Source organism: Lolium perenne, chromosome 3 (assembly GCF_019359855.2).
Source record: "Lolium perenne isolate Kyuss_39 chromosome 3, Kyuss_2.0, whole genome shotgun sequence".
In the NCBI taxonomy this organism is placed as follows: domain Eukaryota; kingdom Viridiplantae; phylum Streptophyta; class Magnoliopsida; order Poales; family Poaceae; genus Lolium; species Lolium perenne.
The window spans coordinates 122,083,200-122,104,271 of NC_067246.2; the positions used below are offsets into that span (position 1 = coordinate 122,083,200).

At 44.4% G+C, this 21,072-nt stretch overlaps 1 pseudogene; it reads left to right on the forward strand.

The window, feature by feature from the left end:
• Nucleotides 1-19,093: 19,093 nt before the first annotated feature.
• On the forward strand, nucleotides 19,094-20,659 carry LOC127338374 (uncharacterized; annotated as a pseudogene).
• The last annotated feature ends 413 nt before the right edge of the window (nucleotides 20,660-21,072 follow it).

Here is a 21,072-nt window from a genome sequence, read left to right on the forward strand (position 1 = left end):
AGACTTTCTGGTCTAATATCGTAGCTAGTGCATTAAACACCTCTTATCTATAATGAACTTGTTGAGTACGCTCGTACTCATACCACTCTTAAATCCCCTGCTTAGATTGTCTGAACCGTCTGGAGGAGGACTACGACAACAATGAAGGAGCCGAGGTTATCGGCTATGATGCACCTGACCGCTCAGGAGGAGTTGAAGGCGTAGACTACATCATCATCTACGGATCCGGGGAGGCTTCCGGAGAAGAACAAGCCTAGAGATATCTGAGGAGTAGTAGTAGCCGAGCAGCACAAACTCTTACCATATAGCTGCTCGATTAAATAAATGTTTTGTTTAATGAGACAATGGTATTGTAAGTTAAGTTGGGTTCACCTCGAACCCAGGAGATATCCTCTTAGGACCCAAGAGGAGCTCCGAGACGACTTGTGTATGTGTATTGTAATAATATGTGAATGAGTTATGGACCTTGCTATGTTCTGTTGTACTACTCTGAGGGATGTGATATTTGCGGAATGGTACTTCGCGAATGTTATATCAACGACTGGCATACTACAACATGCAGTGGTATGCAGGGTCACCACAGAAACTTTCTTTCCTTTTCTACCTGCTGTTGCTTGCTTGGCCTTGGGTGCACTTATTGAACTTGATTTCTTCCCGGTTACACTTCTTGCTGATGATTTGCTCGTGCTAGCACTATCCTTCTTCTTACCAGCACTATCCTTCTTGTCCTCAATTACCTTCGCAAGTGCGCGTGTATAGTCATCCTTCCTCTCGTGTAAGTCATATTGCGATGGTGTGTTCAGAAAACTAAGAGCATATTCTTTTTGCTTCTCTGTGTATGGCTCTGGCGCTGGAGGTTTTGGCTTATGAAAATGATCATACGTGTGTTTCGCAACAATGGCCTCATTTTCCTTGACAGTACGATCGTAAGGACAGGGGGGAGGAACCTTTGGTACTTTTGAGAGGGGTGACATCTTGCGGACAGGACTCTTGAAACGCTTCGAGTTGGGTGCATTCCGAGTCTTAGTGGGCGGAGGCGGCGGCGCTGGAGATGGAGATGGACTAAGGATGTCGTGGTCGACGTCGTACCCATGGGGTGATGGTGGCGACATGTGATCACCTGGAGGAGGTGATGGTGGCCTGCGATCATCTGAGGTGATGGTGACCTGGGACGACTGGTACTAGGGGCTAGCCAGCCTGGCAGCCTGATGTTCTTCTTTTCCCAGAGAATGATTTCTCCCAGCACCTCTCGGAGTGTAACCCCCCCATCACCTCCAGGGAACTCGAGCTCCAATGTCTCCCACGACGGTACAACTGAATCCACCCCGACACGAGCATAGCCAGCTGGAATCTCATTGCCATGCCATGTTGCCGGCTCACCTTCAGCTACAAATGCAGGTAAGACATAGCCGACCGCCACCTTAAAAGACATGTTCCTGATCACCTCATGGAGATCACAAGGTGTTTGCTCCTTGATTCCATCCACGGGGTCGCCAGGACCGGCATCTATCATCCGTGTAGGCGGGGCCTCCGAGTCGGCCACGCTGCTGTCTCGTTGCTGAGATATGCCGGCGGTATTATCTGGCTCGCGCTATCCTTTAAGTTCATTAATCTCCCGCTGCTGCTGCTGAATCTCCCGCTTCTGCTAGTCTAGTTGCCGTTGGAACTCAGCCATCCGGTCATTCTGCACCTCCAGCTCGCGTTTTTTTGCTCTCGCTCGGCTTCTATAAGTCTCCGCGTCATCCGGAAACCCAAGCGCCCACGGAACACTAGGGCCGAAGCCTCTTGTTCGTCCTCCCTTTTCAGGATTACCGAGGACAAGCATCAGCAAGTCTTTCTCTCTCTCGGGAGCAAACTTCAGTTTTCCCGCTTTAATATCATCCGTCACTGCAATCCATTTTTCCCTAGGTACCTTAACCTTGATGTCACTTTCAACAAGGTTCCCTGTATTCATGTCATACTCACAGCCATGCCCAAGGAACCAATTTCGAGCCCTAGTGTCCCATCCTTCTCGCTCGGGTTCTGGAGTGATCCCATTCCGCTTCATCTCAGCCTCTTGTGCATCCCACTTATGCATGGCTACTTCGTAGCCCCCTCGCCCCGTATGATGGTGATATTTCTTTTCGCTTGCATTCTTCTTGTTTTTCTTTGACAGTCTTATAGCCTCCTCTGATTCTTTGTACTTCACAAATTCTTCCCAGTTATGCTCCTGCTTCGCTAGATAGTTTTTGAATACTGGAGGCTTCTTCTCGGCCTTATAAGTTGCCCATAACCGGTTCTTATACGCCCGGAAAAGTTCCCCCATCTTCTTAAGAGCCCATTTCTTCACTAGCGCCCTCTGCTTATCCATCTCAGACTCCGATCTCAAAACTGGCAAAGTGAAATGTGCCATGAGCTCGTCAAAAAGTGTGTCTTTGTACCTATCGGCAACCTGACTTTCAGACACATTCTTGTTCTTGTTCCATTCTCTAATAGTGATCGGCAGACGATCTCTAACCAGAACTCCGCACTGATTTTTAAATGTCACTCTGACAGCCGCGGGTGCCATCGGTTGGCCTTTCGGTGATATAGCTTCAATTGTGAAGTGGTCTTTTTTGGTCAACCTCTTTGCCGGCCCTCGTTTCTCCAACTTATCTTCGGAGGCCTAAGAGAATAAAAATTAATTAATTTATATACATATGTACATATAGAATTCCATTAATGCATCAACTGATCGTATACCTCGCCATGACCAGAGCCGTCGGCTTCTCCATCACCGGAGCCATCGGCTTCTCCATCACCGGAGCCGTCGGCTTCTCCATCATCGGAGCCGCGTGCTTCTCCATGACCGGAGCCGTCGGCTTTTCCATCACCGAAGTCGCGGTCTTCTTGGTCGGCTTCTGGACCATCGCGGATTATGTTCTCAAAAATGTCTTCCTGTTCCAAGTCCCGATGGAATTCGAATGGATCCATTGTTTTTGCAAAAACTTAAATCGATAAGTTCATGTTCTAACCCTAACCAAACCCTAACCCTAATCAAACACTAACCAAACCCTAACCCTAACCACAAATGGGGTAGGCTCAAGGAGGGGAAGGCGGCGTGGAGCAGTGAGAAGAGAGCACGTGAGGTAGATGATCTCGACAATGCTCACGTGAGTAAGAGGTTGTTCGCGAGAGGTAGAGGAGAGGGAAGTTGCGGCATCGGGGGGGGTTCGCGAGAGGGGAGAGAATAGAGGTGTTTGCGAGAGGGAGAGGGTCGGTGTCGGTTGTTCGCGAGAGGGAGAGAAGAGGGGAGTTGCGGCGTCGGTGGTTTTCGTGAGAGGGAGAGAGAGGTGTTTGCGAGAGGGAGAGAGAGGTGTTTACGAGAGGGAGAGTGTCGGTGTCGGCGTCGGTTGTTTGTGAGAGGGAGAGAAGAGGGGAGTTGCGGCATCGATGGTTTTCGCGAGAGGGAGAGAAGAGAGGGAGAGGGCCGGTGTCGGCGTCGGCGTCGGTACTATACTAACTATATACAAATAAGTAAACTAAACTAAATACAAAATATACTAACTATATACTAAATAACTAAACTAAATATACTAACTATATGTACTAACTATATACAAAATAAATACAAAATAATTAAACTAAATACAAAATAATTGAACTAAATACAAACTAATTGAACTAATTGCTAACTACTAACTATAACTAAATATACAAACTAATTAAACTAAATACTAACTAAATAAACTAACTAATTAACCAAAAAAAATGAAAAAAATGGCCAAGCCGGCCGACGCCGGCGCCGGCGGCCGCGCGCAGAGTAGCTACCTGCCGGAGGTGGCGCAGAGGTGGCGGCGGCGGCGGGGTGCTCGAGAGGAGGCGCAGAGCGCGGCCGGAGGTGGCGCAGAGGCGCGACCGGCGGTAGCGCAGAAAGCGCGCGGCGCGCGCAGGCGGCGCAGAGGGCGGGGGCGGCGCAGAAGTGGCGGGGGCGGCGGCCGGAGGCGAGGAAGACGGCCGGCGGCGGCAGCGGGAAATTTGGGCAGCCTGGCGGCGCAGATTCGAGATTAGGTTTGGCCTCCGGTGTCGCGGGTGGGCGGCCGGCCCGCGACGCACGCCTTTTATACCTACCCCCATTTTGTCGCGGGGCGGGCCCCCCCCCGTGATAAAGGGGGGGGTCTTTTATCGCGGGCTGTGGCACGACCCGCGACAAAAGGGGGTGGGGGCTGATCCGCGGCGTCTGCATCCAACGGCTCCGGCCGTTTGAATCCAACGGCACGGAGCCGTTGGACGCGGATCAGCCCCTGGAGCCGTTTTTCTTTTCTATTTTATAAATAAACCTTTATTTATCTATTTTAACTTAATAAAAACTATTATTTCAATAACTTTTAAATGGTAACTGAAATAGAAAAGTTTTATATATGAAAATTGATCAGAAAAATCCAATGAACATGAATATGACATCCATATAACTATTTGGATCTCGCATCATATCAAACATTGATAGTCGTGTATGTTTCACCCCTAATGATATGCGGAGTGACACCGAGTAAGGTTTCCCCGTGCCACGTGTCGCCGCCGCTTCCGCGTGCCTCGCCCCGTTGCTGCCGGCGTGCGACGTGTGTAGCCGTGGCTTACACGTGCCATGCCCCGCGTGCGCTATATAGAGCGACGCGTGCGGGCGCAACCACAAGTCGCCACCGCCTCCGCTCATTCATCTCCGGGATGCCTCCACGTCGTTGAGGGTCATCCGGTTTCCGTGGCGTTCGAGTGCGTCCGAGCGGTAGGTTCTACGCCGAGATACGCGCCGGTGGCTTCCGCGTCACCCTCGGCGCGTACAACACGCCGGAGCTAGCGGCGCGCGCTTACGACGCGGCGGCGTGGCGCTTTCGGCGGCCACGACGCGACATGAACTTCCCAGATGTTGAATCGCTAGAGGAGGCGGAGTTCCTCGCGCCAGCGTCGTGCCTCGTCGACGACGAGGACCGTCACCGGCACCGCCAGGTGCAGCGCAGGATCGCCATCGCCGAGCATGATGAGCAGTTGATGCGCCAGTGGAGGGCGCAGTTCCCCAACGACGTCGACAACACCGACGCGTTCTTCGCTGACCTCAGGGCACAACGCAGGTCCAACAGGCGCCACCGTCGGGCCGTCGCCGAGTTCGAGCTCGAGAACCCGAATACAACTTGGACCGAAAACGACCCTCGGTGGGATGACATTTGGATGGAGACAACCTCCGACGACGAGTAGAGACTAGACTAGTCATTTATCTATTTTATTGTAATTTCAATAAAGTCGTTGTCGGTTCTATTAGTTTAAATTTAGTTTATAAAGTCATTGTCGGTTGTTTTTGTTCAATAAAGTGGTTGACACAGAATTTTATTACGAGAACTGGAATTAAAGTACAGAGCTCAACTGAAAATTAAGATACATGGCCAGATTCGAATGTTGGAGCCATTTAGTCATAGTCGTGCCTAGCCCTATAATTGTCGCCACTGTAGTCATCATAGTCACCGACGTCATCGTCGCTAGCATCGGGGTCGCGGTTGTCGAACCTCGGCGGGTGAGCACGCGTGGGCCGTGACGCTCTGGAGAGTCCGGCCACGCCACCACAGCGGACGGCCGGCCTCGTTGAAGTTCGAAGGAGGCGGGCCGTCCTCCTCGTACCTGGCAACCGCTCTCTCACGCCGATTGATGAAGAAGCTGTCCCAAGTCGGGTTGTAGTCGGGATGCCACTGCGGATTCCTCCGATGCTCAGGCGTGAGCTCGAAATAGTAGTGGTTCGTGATGGCCATTTCGCGTGGCACACCTAGAGGGATAGGAGAGACCGGTACGCCTCCGACGCTCAGCAACCAGCCGGTCGGGACGCGGTAGCCTGGCGGGCAGGGGTAGTTCGAGGCGCAAAGCGCCTCCGCCTCCCGGGGTGTTAGACATACGATGGAAGCAATGGGAGAGAGTGATGAGGTTTGCAGATATGAGTCTAGATGTGATATGGAAATGGAGGCCAAGCCTACATATATATACTGAAAAAATGGCGGGAAGACGGAGGCGGGAACGCGGGAAGAAAATAGGCGGGAACGCAGTGGCACGGGAAACTTTCATCCCGGGTGGAGGCTCAAACCGGGACAAAAGATAGGGGGCCTTAACTGGGGGAGGCTTATCTAAGAGGGCCTTATCTGGGGGGCTGACGTGCGGGTAACCTTTTGTCACGGCTGGTGGGTGCAACCGGGACTAAAGCTGTCTGCGGGATAAGGATGTGTCGGTAACCTTTAGTCACGGTTGGTGGGTGCAACCGGGACTAAAGCTGTCGGCAGGATAAGGAACAAGATAAAGTAGAAGCGGTGCCGTGCCTATAAAAGGAGCATCCATACGCCTTGCCAAGCAGATCAACAAGCCAAGAAGAGTTTCATTCCCATGCATGAAGGAAAGGGTTGGGAAATCTCCCGTGGCGCAGCTTCTCGAAGATGTCGTTGGTGCACACGCCCTACGGCATCTTCGGAAGCTGCTCCTCGGAAAAATTTCCCTGCAAGCCCGTGAAAGACTCCATCTCCTCTATCAGTGTTGGGGAGAGGGTTCTCATTATTACATAAATGTAGAGATTGTCTTGGGAACTATATATGAAGAATACATTATTACATCGCCATCTACTGTTGTGATCTTCTATGCCGTAGCCATGGAGAATCTTCATCATTTAGCAAGATGCTTGGGTCAATTTTCACCGTGAAGGGCAGAATTTCTTTAAACTTATTATAATCTTCTGACATGTCTGTCTTGTCATCCACTCCCACGATGTTTCTTTTCCCCGAAAGAACTATGTGGCGCTTTGGCTCCTCGGTTGATGTATTCTTTTGTTGATTTCTTTTTCTTGATTTGCTAGACATGTCCTTCACGTAGAAAACTTGAGCCACCTCGCTGGCTAGGACGAATGGCTCGTCCATGTACGCAAGATTGTTGGGATCCACTGTTGTCATACCGTACTTATCGTCTACCTGTACACCGCTGAGCTTCACCCATTTGCACCGAAACAAAGGGACCTTAAAAGTGGGACCATAGTCAAGTTCCCATATCTCCTCTATGTATCCATAATATGTGGTGGTTTGCCCATTCTCATCTTTTGCATCGAAGAGGACACCACTGTTTTGGTTGGTGCTCTTTTTATCTTGGTCGATCGTGTAAAATGTATTCCCATTTATCTCGTACCTGATAACCCACAAGTATAGGGGATCGCAACAGTCTTCGAGGGAAGTAAAACCCAAATTTATTGATTCGACACAAGGGGAGGTAAAGCATACTTATAAGCCTTAACAACTGAGTTGTCAATTCAGCTGCACCTAGAAAAGCACTAGTAACAGGGGTGATGTGAAAGTAGCAGTGATATGAGAGCAATAGTAACAGTAACACAGCAGCAGTAATAGTAACACAGAGGCAATGGCACCAGAAAATAGTTGATACTACTTCCAATGTCATGTAGGAACAAGTATATGATGATGAGAGATGGACCGGGGTTCCCAGCTATCTACACTAGTGGTAACTCTCCAATAACAAGTGTTGGGTGAACAAATTACAGTTGGGCAATTGATAGGATTGAAATAGCATTAAGACAGAACATCAAGATTATTAATCATGTAGGCATGTTTCCCATATATAGTCATACGTGCTCGCAATGAGAAACTTGTACAACATCTTTTGTCCTACCAGCCGGTGGCAGCCGAGCCTCTAGGGAATCTACTGGAAATTAAGGCACTCCTTTTAATAGAGCACCGGAGCAAAGCATTAACACTCTGTGAAAACATGTGATCCTCATATCTAAGCCTTCCCCTCCAGTTGTCCCAATTTCTGTCACTTTGGGGCCTTTGGTTCCGGACATAGACATGTGCATACAACTTGTAGATACAATCTAAGCAATAAGTATAGAGCTTAAATCTAAGATCATGCCACTCGGGCCCTAGTGACAAGCATTAAACACAACAAGATTGCAGCAACAATAACTTCACAAACTTTATAGATAGACTAATCATAATGTATCATCCATTGGATCCCAACAAACACAACACCGATTACATCAGATGAATCTCAATCATGTAAGGCAGCTCATGAGATCATTGTATTGAAGTACATGGGAGAGATGATACCAACTAGCTACAGCTAGAACCCGTAGTCCATGGGGGAACTACTCATGGAGCATGATGGAGGCGGTGGCGTTGATGGAGATGGCTTCCGGGGGCACTTCCCTGTCCCGGCAGGGTGCCGGTTCAGAGAAATCTGTCCCCCGAATTGGAGTTTCGCGATGGTGGCGGCGCCCCTGGAGTCTTTCTGGAGTTTCATCAATTGGTATCGCGTTTTTAGGTCGAAAGGACTTATATAGGCGAAGAGGCGGAGTCAGAGGGGCGCCAGGGCGCCCTCCCCTTAGGCCGGCGCGGCCAGGGGCCTGCCCGCGTGGCCCTATGGTGTGGGGGCCCCAGGCCTCCCCTCTGACTCCCCTTCGGTGTCCTGGTCCGTCTCGGTGAATTATGATGTTTGGTCTTTGTTTCGTCGAATTCTGAGAATATTGCCCGAACAGCCTTTCTGGAACCAAAAATAGCAGAAAACAGGAACTGGCACTTAGGCATCTTGTTAATAGGTTAGTTCCGGAAAACGCATAAAAACATTATAAAGTGCAAGCAAAACATGTAAGTGTTGTCATAAAACAAGCATGGAACATCAGAAATTATAGGTACGTTGGAGACGTATCAGCATCCCCAAGCTTAGTTCCTGCTCGCCCTCGAGTAGGTAAACGATAAAAAGAGTAATTTCTGTAGTGACATGCTACTTACATAACCTTGATCATACTATTACAAAGCACATGAGATGAATGAAGTGACTCAAGGCAATAATCTATAGTTGCTAACAAATAGATAACATATAGCAAAACTTTTCATGAAGAGTACTTTCAAGACAAGCATCAAAAGCCTTGCACAAGAGTTAACTCATAAAGCAATAGATTCAAAGTAAAGGCATCGAAGCAACACAAAGGAAGACTTAAGTTTTAGCAGTTGCTTTCAACTTTCAATATGCATATCTCATGGATAATTGTCAACATAAAGTAATATGATGAATGCAAATAAGCAAGTATGTAAGAATCAATGCACAGTTGACACAAGTGTTTGCTTCTAAGATGGAAGGAAGTAGGTAAACTGACTCAACATAAAGTAAAAGAATGGCCCTTCGCAGAGGGAAGCATTGATTGCTATATTTGTGCTAGAGCTTTGGTTTTGAAAACACAAAGAGAGCATAAAAGTAAAGTTTTGAGAGGTGTTTGTTGTTGTCAACGAATGGTAGTGGGCACTCTAACCCCCTTGCCAGACAAACCTTCAAAGAGCGGCTCCCATTTTATTTTTATTTTTGTGTGGCACTCCTTCCAACCTTTCTTTCACAAACCATGGCTAACTGAATCCTCGGGTGCCTGCCAACAATCTCATACCATGAAGGAGTGCCTTTTTATTTTAGTTTTATTATGATGACACTCCTCCCCACCTTTGCTTTCTCAAGCCATGGCTAACCGAATCCTTCGGGTGCCGTCCAACAATCACATACCATGGAGGAGTGTCTATTTTGGTTAATTAATTTGGGACTGGGAATCCCATTGCCAGCTCTTTTTGCAAAATTATTGGATAAGCGGATGGAGCCACTAGTCCATTGGTGAAAGTTGCCCAACAAGATTGAAAGATAAACACCACATACTTCCTCATGAGCTATAAAACATTGACACAAATCAGAGGTGATAAATTTTGAATTATTTAAAGGTAGCACTCAAGCAATTTACTTTGGAATGGCGGAGAAATACCATGTAGTAGGTAGGTATGGTGGACACAAATGGCATAGTGGTTGGCTCAAGGTTTTTGATGCATGAGAAGCATTTCCTCTCAGTACAAGGCTTTGGGCTAGCAAGGTTATTTGAAGCAAACACAAGTATGAACTGGTACAGAAAAACTTACATAAGAACATATTGCAAGCATTATAATACTCTACACTGTCTTCCTTGTTGCTCAAACACTTTTACCAGAAAATATCTAGACCTTAAGAGAGACCAATCATGCAAACCAATTTCAACAAGCTCTACAGTAGTTCTCCACTAATAGGTTTAAACTACATGAAAAAACTTAATCATGATCTACTTGAGAGCTCAAAACAATTGCCAAGTGTCAAATTATTCAAGACATTATGAAGCACTTTCTGTTTCCAACCAAATATCGATAAATGCAGCAGTTTTCAACTCCGCCATGAACATTAAAATAAAGCTAAGAACACAGTGTTCATATGAAAAAGCGGAGCGTGTCTCTCTCCCACACAAGGATTGCTAGGATCCGAATTTATTCAAACACAAACAAAAATAAAAACAAACAGACGCTCCAAGTAAAGCACATATGATGTGACCGAATAAAAATATAGTTTCAATAGAAGAAACCTGATAAGTTGATGAAGATGGGGATGCCTTGGGCATCCCCAAGCTTAGACGCTTGAGTCTTCTTGAAATATGCAGGGATGAACCACGGGGGCATCCCCAAGCTTAGACTTTTCACTCTTCTTGATCATATATCATCCTCCTCTCTTGACCCTTGAAAACTTCCTTCACACCAAACTTCTCATAAACTTCATTAGAGGGGTTAGTACTCAAAAAAAACTTGAATCCACCTTGGTCCTGTAGTGACATATTGCAAGAACTAGCTACAGCTCTCCACGTCTAGAAAGCCTTGCTTAAAGTCCACAAGAGACAATGCAAAAAAACAGAGACAGAATCTGCCAAAACAGAACAGCCAGTAAAGACGAATTTTAAACAGGTACTTCCGTTGCTCAAATCAGAAAACTCAAAACGAATGAAAGTTGCATACATATCTGAGGAACACGCACGTAAATTGGCATATTTTTCTGAGTTACCTACAGAGAAAACAGCCCAGATTCGTGACAGATAGAAATCTGTTTCTGCGCAGAAATCCAAATCTAGCATCAACCTTCGATTAGAGGCGTCACTTGGCACAACATTGCAATAAAATAAAGATAAGGAGAGGTTGCTACAGTAGTAAAAACTTCCAAAACACAACAAAACAGTAGCAAAATAAACACATGGGTTATCTCCCAAGAAGTGCTTTCTTTATAGCCATTAAGATGGGCTCAGCAATTTTAATGATGCACTCGCAAGAAATAAGAGTTGAAGCAAAAGAGAGCATCAAAAAGCAAGTATGAAACAAATTTAAGTCTAACCCGCTTCCTATGCATAGGAATTTTGTACACAAATAAATTCATGAAGAACAAAGTGACAAGCATAAGAAGATAAAACAAGAGTAACTTCAAAATTTTAAGCATATAGAGAGGTGTTTTAGTACCATGCAAATTTCTACAACCATATTTTCCTCTCTCATAATAATTTTCAGTAGCATCATGAATAAACTCAACAATATAACTATCACATGCAGCATACTTTTCATGATCCATAAACACATAATTTTTATCAAGCTCAAAAATAGTGCGATTAAAACTTTCAAGCACACTTTTATCAATAATATAACAAGATGGTTGATCAATCTCAAGAGATATGGGACTCATAGATAATGTCAAGACCTCTCCAATCCCATTTTCATTAGTAGTACAATTAATATTATCAAGTAACATAGGACCATCATCTAGAGATTTATCATAAACATTTGCTAAGCAAAACTCTTTAGTACCATGCATTTCGACATCAGGCACAAACAAAGCATTATCATAAGATTTATCAGAATAGCATGGATTATCATAGATAATAGTAGCATAATCATTCTCACAAGTTTTACTCATAGGGAATATTTCAAGAGAATCCACAGGAACATAACATTCATCCTCTTTCGGTAAGCATGGAGGAGAATCAAATAGTGTAAGAGATAAAGAGTTACTCTCATTAGAAGGTTGGCATGGGTAGCTAATCCATTCTTCCTCCTTTTGTTCATCACTCTCCTCTTCTTTTCCATCCAGTGGGCTTTCAGGTTCATCAATCTCCTCCTCTTTTTCATCCAATGAGCTTTCAGGTTCATCAATTTCTTCTTCCACAGGTTCCTGCAAATCGTGAGTGCATTCTTGTGCATTAATGAGTCTCTCTTTATAATCAATGATATAAGGATTATCACTGTAGCTTTCTATGCAAAAATTAAGGATAGAAGAGACATAATCTTTAAGGTCCTTACAAACAACACAAGTTTCATAATTTTTAACAATGAAGGATTCTATCTCAGAAGCTCCCATAAATATGACAAATTGTTCTACCTCTTTGAACCCAAAATGAATATAATTATTCCAATTATAGTTCTTAATTAAAACTTCCTCACTAAAACCACATTGAAATTTAAGATGTTTAGTATCCTGTTGAGAGCAACAGTTTATATCGTGGCGTTTAAGCAAGATTTTAGCAATTGTATTCAATTTTTCTATCACAGCACTCATCACTTTTCCCGCTCTTGATTCTCTATAATTATTATAATATTCTATAAGCTCCAAGTAGGTTGTAGGTTCTCCCATAGCAACAGTTTTTAATTTTTAGGTTTTTCAAATTTTTATGGATTTTTGGGTATATGAGGAAAGTAAAACAAAACAAAAACAAAAGTAAACTAGGCAAAATAATACTAGACGGAAATAAACTGAGCACAAATAAACTAGGCAAGAGTAAACTAAGCAAAACAAAATAAAATAAAACAGAGAGAGAGGTAGAGTGTACTCCCCAGGTGAACTTATGAGTAGAGCTATGCCTCCCCGGCAACGGCGCCAGAAAATAGTCTTGATAACCCACAAGTATAGGGGATCGCAACAGTCTTCGAGGGAAGTAAAACCCAAATTTATTGATTCGACACAAGGGGAGGTAAAGAATACTTATAAGCCTTAACAACTGAGTTGTCAATTCAGCTGCACCTGGAAAAGCACTAGTAACAGGGGTGATGTGAAAGTAGCGATGATATGAGAGCAATAGTAACAAGAATACGACGATAATAGTAACACAGAGGCAATGGCACCAGAAAATAGTTGATACTACTTCCAATGTCATGTAGGAACAAGTATATGATGATGAGAGATGGACCGGGGTTCCCAGCTATCTACACTAGTGGTAACTCTCCAATAACAAGTGTTGGGTGAACAAATTACAGTTGGGCAATTGATAGGATTGAAATAGCATTAAGACAGAACATCAAGATTATTAATCATGTAGGCATGTTTCCCATATATAGTCATACGTGCTCGCAATGAGAAACTTGTACAACATCTTTTGTCCTACCAGCCGGTGGCAGCCGGGCCTCTAGGGAATCAACTGGAAATTAAGGCACTCCTTTTAATAGAGCACCGGAGCAAAGCATTAACACACTGTGAAAACATGTGATCCTCATATCTAAGCCTTCCCCTCCAGTTGTCCCAATTTCTGTCACTTTGGGGCCTTTGGTTCCGGACATAGACATGTGCATACAACTTGTAGATACAATCTAAGCAATAAGTATAGAGCTTAAATCTAAGATCATGCCACTCGGGCCCTAGTGACAAGCATTAAACACAACAAGATTGCAGCAACAATAACTTCACAAACTTTATAGATAGACTAATCATAATGTATCATCCATCGGATCCCAACAAACACAACACCGATTACATCAGATGAATCTCAATCATGTAAGGCAGCTCATGAGATCATTGTATTGAAGTACATGGGAGAGATGATACCAACTAGCTACAGCTAGAACCCGTAGTCCATGGGGGAACTACTCACGGAGCATGATGGAGGCGGTGGCGTTGATGGAGATGGCTTCCGGGGGCACTTCCCCGTCTCGGCAGGGTGCCGGAACAGAGACTTCTGTCCCCCGAATTGGAGTTTCGCGATGGTGGCGGCGCCCCTGGAGTCTTTCTGGAGTTTCGTCAATTGGTATCGCGTTTTTAGGTCGAAAGGACTTATATAGGCGAAGAGGCGGAGTCGGAGGGGCGCCAGGGCGCCCTCCCCATAGGCCAGCGCGGCCAGGGGCCTGCCCACGCGGCCCTATGGTGTGGGGGCCCCAGGCCTCCCCTCTGACTCCCCTTCGGTGCCCTGGTCCGTCTCGGTGAATTATGATGTTTGGTCTTCGTTTCGTCGAATTCCGAGAATATTGCCCGAACAGCCTTTCTGGAACCAAAAATAGCAGAAAACAGGAACTGACACTTAGGCATCTTGTTAATAGGTTAGTTCCGGAAAACGCATAAAAACATTATAAAGTGCAAGCAAAACATGTAAGTATTGTCATAAAACAAGCATGGAACATCAGAAATTATAGGTACGTTGGAGACGTATCAGTACCCTTGGAATGTACATATGTTTGAAGATGGTAACCTGGCCAACAAGTACAGCTGCTCTACAACAGATGGGTCACTAATGAGATGTCTTTGCAACCAACTACCGAAGGTATTCATGTGTTGACGTGTAATCAAGCACTCGGGCTGGCCCGGGTTTATTTCTCGTAAAACATTCTTGTGTTTCTCGATGTACGGAGCCACCAAGCTGGAATTGTATACAACTTTGTAGTGTGCTTGATTGAAAGAAATATTGTCCCTGCACACCGTTGCTTTCCTTCCTAGTGTGCCTTTTCCAGTCAGCCTCCCCTCATACCGAGATTCAGAAACACCAATCAGCTTAAGGTCAGGAAGAAAGTCAACACAAAACTCAATGACCTCCTCAGTTCCGTAGCCCTTTGAGATACTTCCTTCCGGCCTAGCTCGGTTATGAACATATTTCTTTAAGACTCCCATGAACCTCTCGAAGGGGAACATATTGTGTAGAAATACAGGACCGAGAATTCTAATCTCTTCAACTAGGTGAACGAGGAGGTGCGTCATAATATTGAAGAAGGATGGTGGGAACAACAACTCGAAGCTGACAAGACATTCGACCACATCTTCCTGTAATCCTGACAAAGTTTCTGGATCCATTACCTTCTGAGAAATTGTGTTGAGGAATGCACATATCTTCACAATGGCTAGTCGAACATTTTCTGGTAGAAGTCCCCTCAATGCAACTGGAAGCAATTGTGTCATAAGCACGTGGCAGTCATGGGACTTCAGGTTCTGGAATTTTTTCTCCTTCATATTTACTATTCCCTTTATATTCGACGAGAAACCAGCCGGAACTTTGATACTGAATAGGGCTTCAGAAAAGATCTCCTTCTCTTGTTTGGTAAGAGCGTAGCTGGCAGGCCCTACAAACTGCCCTGGATGATTGCCGTTTCGTCCTTTATGACGTTCCTGGTCCTCCCGTGCTTCTGGTGTATCTTTTGTCTTCCCGTACACGCCCAGAAAACCTAGAATATTCACACAAAGATTCTTGGTCAGGTGCATCACGTCGATTGCAGAGCGGACTTCCAGGACTTTCCAATATTCTATCTCCCAAAAAATAGATTTCTTCTTCCACATGGGCGCGTGTCGGTCAGCGTCTTTCGGAACAGGTCGACTGCCTGGACCCTTTCCAAAGATAACATTTAAATCCTTGACCATGCCAAATATATCAGCACCACTACGGGGGACAGGCTTCGGACGGCGGTCTGCCTCGCCATCGTAATGCTTGCCTTTTTTCCTTAAGGGATGCTTGCGCGGAAGGAAACGACGATTGAACGGGTACACAACTTTTCTGCTTTTTCCCAAATATTTACTTTCAGTCTCATCTAAACAGTGTGTGCATGCATTGTATCCTTTGTTCGTCTGTTCTGAAATGTTACTAAGAGCGGGCCAATCATTGATGGTTACAAATAACAACGCTCGTAGGTCAAATTCTTGCTCGGTGTGCTCATCCCACACACGTACACCTGGTTTGGCCCACAACTCCAAAAGTTCATCGACTAATGGCCTTAGGTACACATCAATGTCGTTGCCCGGTTGCTTTGGGCCTTGGATAAGTACTGGCATCATAATGAACTTCCGCTTCATGCACAACCAAGAAGGAAGGTTGTAGATACATAGAGTCACGGGCCAGGTGTTGTGACTGCAGCTCTGCTCCCCAAAAGGATTCATGCCATCTGTACTTAGACCAAAGTATAAGTTCCTTGCCTCACCTGCAAAATCCGGGAACTCTCTCCCGATGTTTCTCCACTGCCGACCATCAGCGGGGTGCCTCAACATCGCGTATTTCTTACGTTCTTCCATGTGCCATCGCAACAACTTGGCATGCTCTTTGTTTCTGAACAAACGTTTCAACCGTGGTATTATGGGAGCATACCACATCACCTTCGCAGGAACCCTCTTCCTGGGTGGCTCGCCCTCAACATCACCAGGGTCATCTTTTCTGATCTTATACCGCAATGCATCGCATATCGGGCATTTATTCAAATTCTCGTACTTCTCACCGTGGTAGAGGATACAGTCATTAATGCATGCATGTATCTTCTGCACATCTAATCCTACAGGGCAGACAAGCTTCTTTGCTTCATATGTACTGATGGGCAATTCGTTATTTCTTGGAAACAGCTTCTTTAATATTATCATCAATTTTTCAAATCCCGAGTCAGTCACACCGACCTCTGCCTTCCATTTCAGCAATTCCAATATGCTACCCAGCTTTCTCTGCCCATCTTCACAACCTGGGTACAACAATTTGTGGTGGTCCTCTAACATCTTGTCGAATTGCAACCTCTCCTTATCCGTGCCACAGTCTCTTCTTGCATCAGAAATGGTCCGACGAAGATCATCATCAACAGGATCATCTGCTGCCTGTTCTTCACCTCCTTCTTCTTCATTGTTGTCCATTGCGGTATCATCGCATTCAGAGAACATAGATCGGTACTGGTCATCGTTATCTTCTTCTTCATCGCCGTCTTCCATCATAACCCCTTCTTCTCCGTGCTTGGTCCAAACATTATAGCTGGACATGAATCCAAACCGAAGCAGGTGGCTCTTAACGTCTCTTGAGCAAGAGTAATCATTCTCGTTCTTACATTTCAGACATGGACAACACATAAAACCTTGCTTCGACTTGTTGGCCTCGGCCACAAGCAGGAAAGAATTCACGCCCTCTCTGAAAGCGGGAGCACATCGGTTACCGTACATCCATGGATGACTCATCTGCATCATAAGTACAATTATGTATCAGATGCAATCACCTTGCTAAAATTAGTATTGTACGGACTATGTATGTACGAGAAAATAGTTGCTAACCTTTTAGGATCAAAAAGAGGAGAAATCTTATCAAACAAAATCAAGTGGCATCCCTCACAAGCATTCCATCAAACACCTCTTGTGCACATGAAGAAAAAATGAGCTAGCATACACCTCCACCTTTCACCACCAAGGAAAAAAAATGTAGGGAGGTGGGGGGGGGGCTGACTGCGTGTATATATAGGCATGGCCCTTTTGTCGCGGGTCGTATTACGGGTGCCGACAGGAGGCACCAGAGCTCAGACCCCTTTTGTCGCGGGTTGTGATACGGCCCGCGACAAAAGGGCGCGACAAAAGGCCCGGCTCGCTCCAAATGGTTTCGGGGCGACGTGGCCACGCCATTTGTCGCGGGTGCAGTCGCGCCCGCGACAAAAGGCTCCCACGAAAGCCCTGCTTTCCACTAGTGATGATTGATTTGTTCTTGTCGGGATGCATCGTGGGTACGATTTGGATTGTGATTACTATACAGGCAGCACTCTGAATTTGGGGCTTGCCGCAATAGTTAAATACTGGAACAAGCGGCTGTTGTGTGTGAAGCACTGGCATATAATAATCGCTGGATTTGTAGCTGTAAATCTTTCCAGCCATAACTTAGACGGATCATACAATGTTTCTAGCTCACAGTACTGAACAATCTTGGTAACTGTTGAACATCACAGCTCAGAATTCGGATCACATTTTAGATGTGCACATGTAGTCTATCACATTGATATGTTTCAAGTCTGTACAGAAAGAATAAAGCAAAGAAAAATAAACTGAGACAGCATCGGCTAATAGATTAAAAGAACAACAAATTCACAGGTGTATAATGACAAATAAGTAGAAACTACTAGTAGATTGGTTAAATGCACAACTCGTGCCAACAAAATGCATACCACAAGCATTCCTGTTTTGAGAGTTTTCTGCGCTATTTCATATGGAACTCATAATTAGGGTTGTATCTATGTGCATGGCGACCCAAAATTAATGACTTGGTCGATTTTACAGCAAAAAACATGGTGTTGTAAACAATGTTCTTATACTGCAAAAGGTTTTATTTTCTTAGTTGACTCTGTCATTCCACCTTACAAATCCATTATCTATTGCCTTATTTTTCAATACTGCATCTGCCTTGGTCTGAATTTACAGCACTTATATTTACAAAATAACCTGACGTGAGCATCATGTAATGGTTTTAATTTACCATGCTTAATTCTAGTGTATAAAAGCATGTCTTGTTGTTTTTGGTATCCTTGCAAGTCGTGTCTCAATTCCAGTGTATATGAATGGATTTATACTTGACAGTGTCGTCAATTGTATTCATGAAAACTCAAGACGAATCTGTGTATATTATGTACATTCCTGTTTTCCTGTTTGGTAATTAACCTGCTATTATTCTGGGGAAATAACATTGCTGGGAATAGTTGTATGAAATAGAACTTGCAGTTAAGCTACTACATGACTAGTTAGCTGCAGTTCTATATATATAGTTATTGTGGTGACATTTCACATGATTGCTGGTACTGAAGTAATATTCTGCAAGTGTTACACTGAAGATTGCTCTCTTGCTTCAGGTTTTGCTATTCTGCAAACCTGGCATTCTCTCTGGTAAATTCATTCAGTGACGAGGCTCCACCCTCTTGGGATCGTGTAAAAACACCAGTATTCGGTATGTTTATCTAATTGTCTAAATTAAACGCCCTCTTGCTTCAGGTTTTATTCCTTGTACTTGTTTCCCTGTACTGTTTTGGCTGTGGTCATTAGTGTTTATTGTCGAGCTAGTTGTTCCATATCTTGATATGTATTGCTCTAGTTTACTGTCGAGCTAGCTGCTCTGGTTCCCTATTGTTACTCCCTATTTTGAATAATTTATGTGCAAAGTAGATGCTTTTGCTCCCTGTTTTGAATAATGTACTATTGTTGCTCCCTGCTTGTGTATTATTTGGTTTACCTGAGTGTATTCCCTGGAACCTAAGTAATTCCACGAAACTAAACCGTGTGTTAACTTGCGAAGTGTATTTTCTGTGTATTAATATAGGGTGTCATGGACTTGGTGAGTGTAGAACGTATTAGGAAGAGGAACAAGGAAGATGAAGAATTCATGTTTATCATTTTGCCCGCATTGCACTTCCATTTGACATGGCAAAAGCAAGGAAAAATACGCCACCTTTCATTTGTATACGGCAAGGAGCATGTCAGAAAATTGCTTGGAGGACACCTCAAGGACTGCTTAGTTACCTTTAGGATGGAGCCATACATTTTCACGTGGTTGGCGTCATACCTTAGAGATGAGGGATTGATTTTAGATTCCAGAATCAAGGTGGAAGAGAAGCTTGCGTTTTTCTTGTACATGCTCTCACATAATGCTTCATATGAACAAATGCAATTAGAGTTTAAGCATAGTGGTTGGAGTTTCAGCAAGTATGTCAGGGAATTCTTTGATATTATTCCAACCTTAACAACAAGAATCGTGAAGCCTCTCAATCTATATGAAACTCATCCAAAGATAGCTACAGACCGCCGCTTCTTCCCATATTTCCAGGTCCAAACTTGAAACCTTATTTTTCTGCCAAAACCATTCTCTTATCTACTATTTCTTATTTTTTACCCAAACTTTCTATATGCAGAACTGTATTGGTGCAATTGATGGGTCCCATGTGCCAGTCACTAGAACACCTAGCCGTGCCTCTCCATGGAGGAATAGAAAAGGCAGCCTAAGCTAGAATGCTATGTTTGCATGTGATTTCGACCTAAACATAACATTCATTTCCTGCGGCTGGGAAGGGTCGGCTAGTGATGCTAGGGTGCTTAATTCTGCCATACAAAGAGGTTTCACAGTCCCTGCTGGAAAGTTTTACCTAGTTTATGGTGGATATGGCAACACCCAATTCTTTCTTGCGCCATACCGAGTGGTTCGCTACCACTTGAGGAATTTGGACGTGGTCGTCGGCGTCCACAAAACTACATGGAATTGTTTAATCATCGCCATGCTGTCCTTCGAAACCATATTGAGCGGGTTCTGGGAATTCTGAAAAAATGTTTTCCTATTCTCAAAGTTGGCACATTCCACAAAATATGGAATCAAATTAAGATACCAGCCGCTACAACAATATTCCACAATATCATCAAGCAGTACAATGGTGATGAAGACTGGCTTGAAGACCAAGATGATAACATAAACCCAGCAAATTTTGTGGATCTCCCAGGTGACGATGATGATGACGTGGTACAACAACCAGATGATGTTGGACAGCTCCCGGGGAACCAAGTGGAGGGCAACAATTTGAGGGACCAGATCGCAATGCAGATGTGGAATGACTACCAAAATGAGTAGCTAGTGTCTTATTTGGTTTCTTGTAATGTAATGCTGAACTATTTCGTGTCCTTCATCTTCTAGCCTTGCAATGTAATGCTGAACTATTGTGTGTCCTTCATCTTCTAGTCTTGCAATGTAATGTTGAACTATTTCGTGTCCTTCATCTTCTAGTCTTGTAATGTAATGCTGAACTATTTCGTGTCCTTCATCTTATAGTCTTGTAATGTAATGGTGAACTATTTTGTATTATGTATTCAGTTTCTGTATTATGTATTCAGTTTCTGTGTTCTAGGGATTATGTAGAGAAATGTTTAAGAAAGTACTAGTAATATATATGGTCCCATGCATTTTTCGTCTCTCTGTGTGTGTATGACATAATAATTCACTATGTGTATCCACAATTCAAAGTATGTTGCAATTTCTTCTATGGAAAAGTATGTTTATAGTACAATTCAATTCATCGACTAATGCATTTTATTCTCTGGCAAACATTGTTTGGTGTCTCCACTTGTGTTGTTGCTATGTTGCTCCGGTAGTCATGCTTTCAATGATCCATGTGGATATTTATATGCTTCCAGTCATCCATCACCTTGTAACATCCCAAGTTTCAACTCAATAAAGAACAAGAATTTCAATTCCTCAAATTTCACAACTAACAAAAA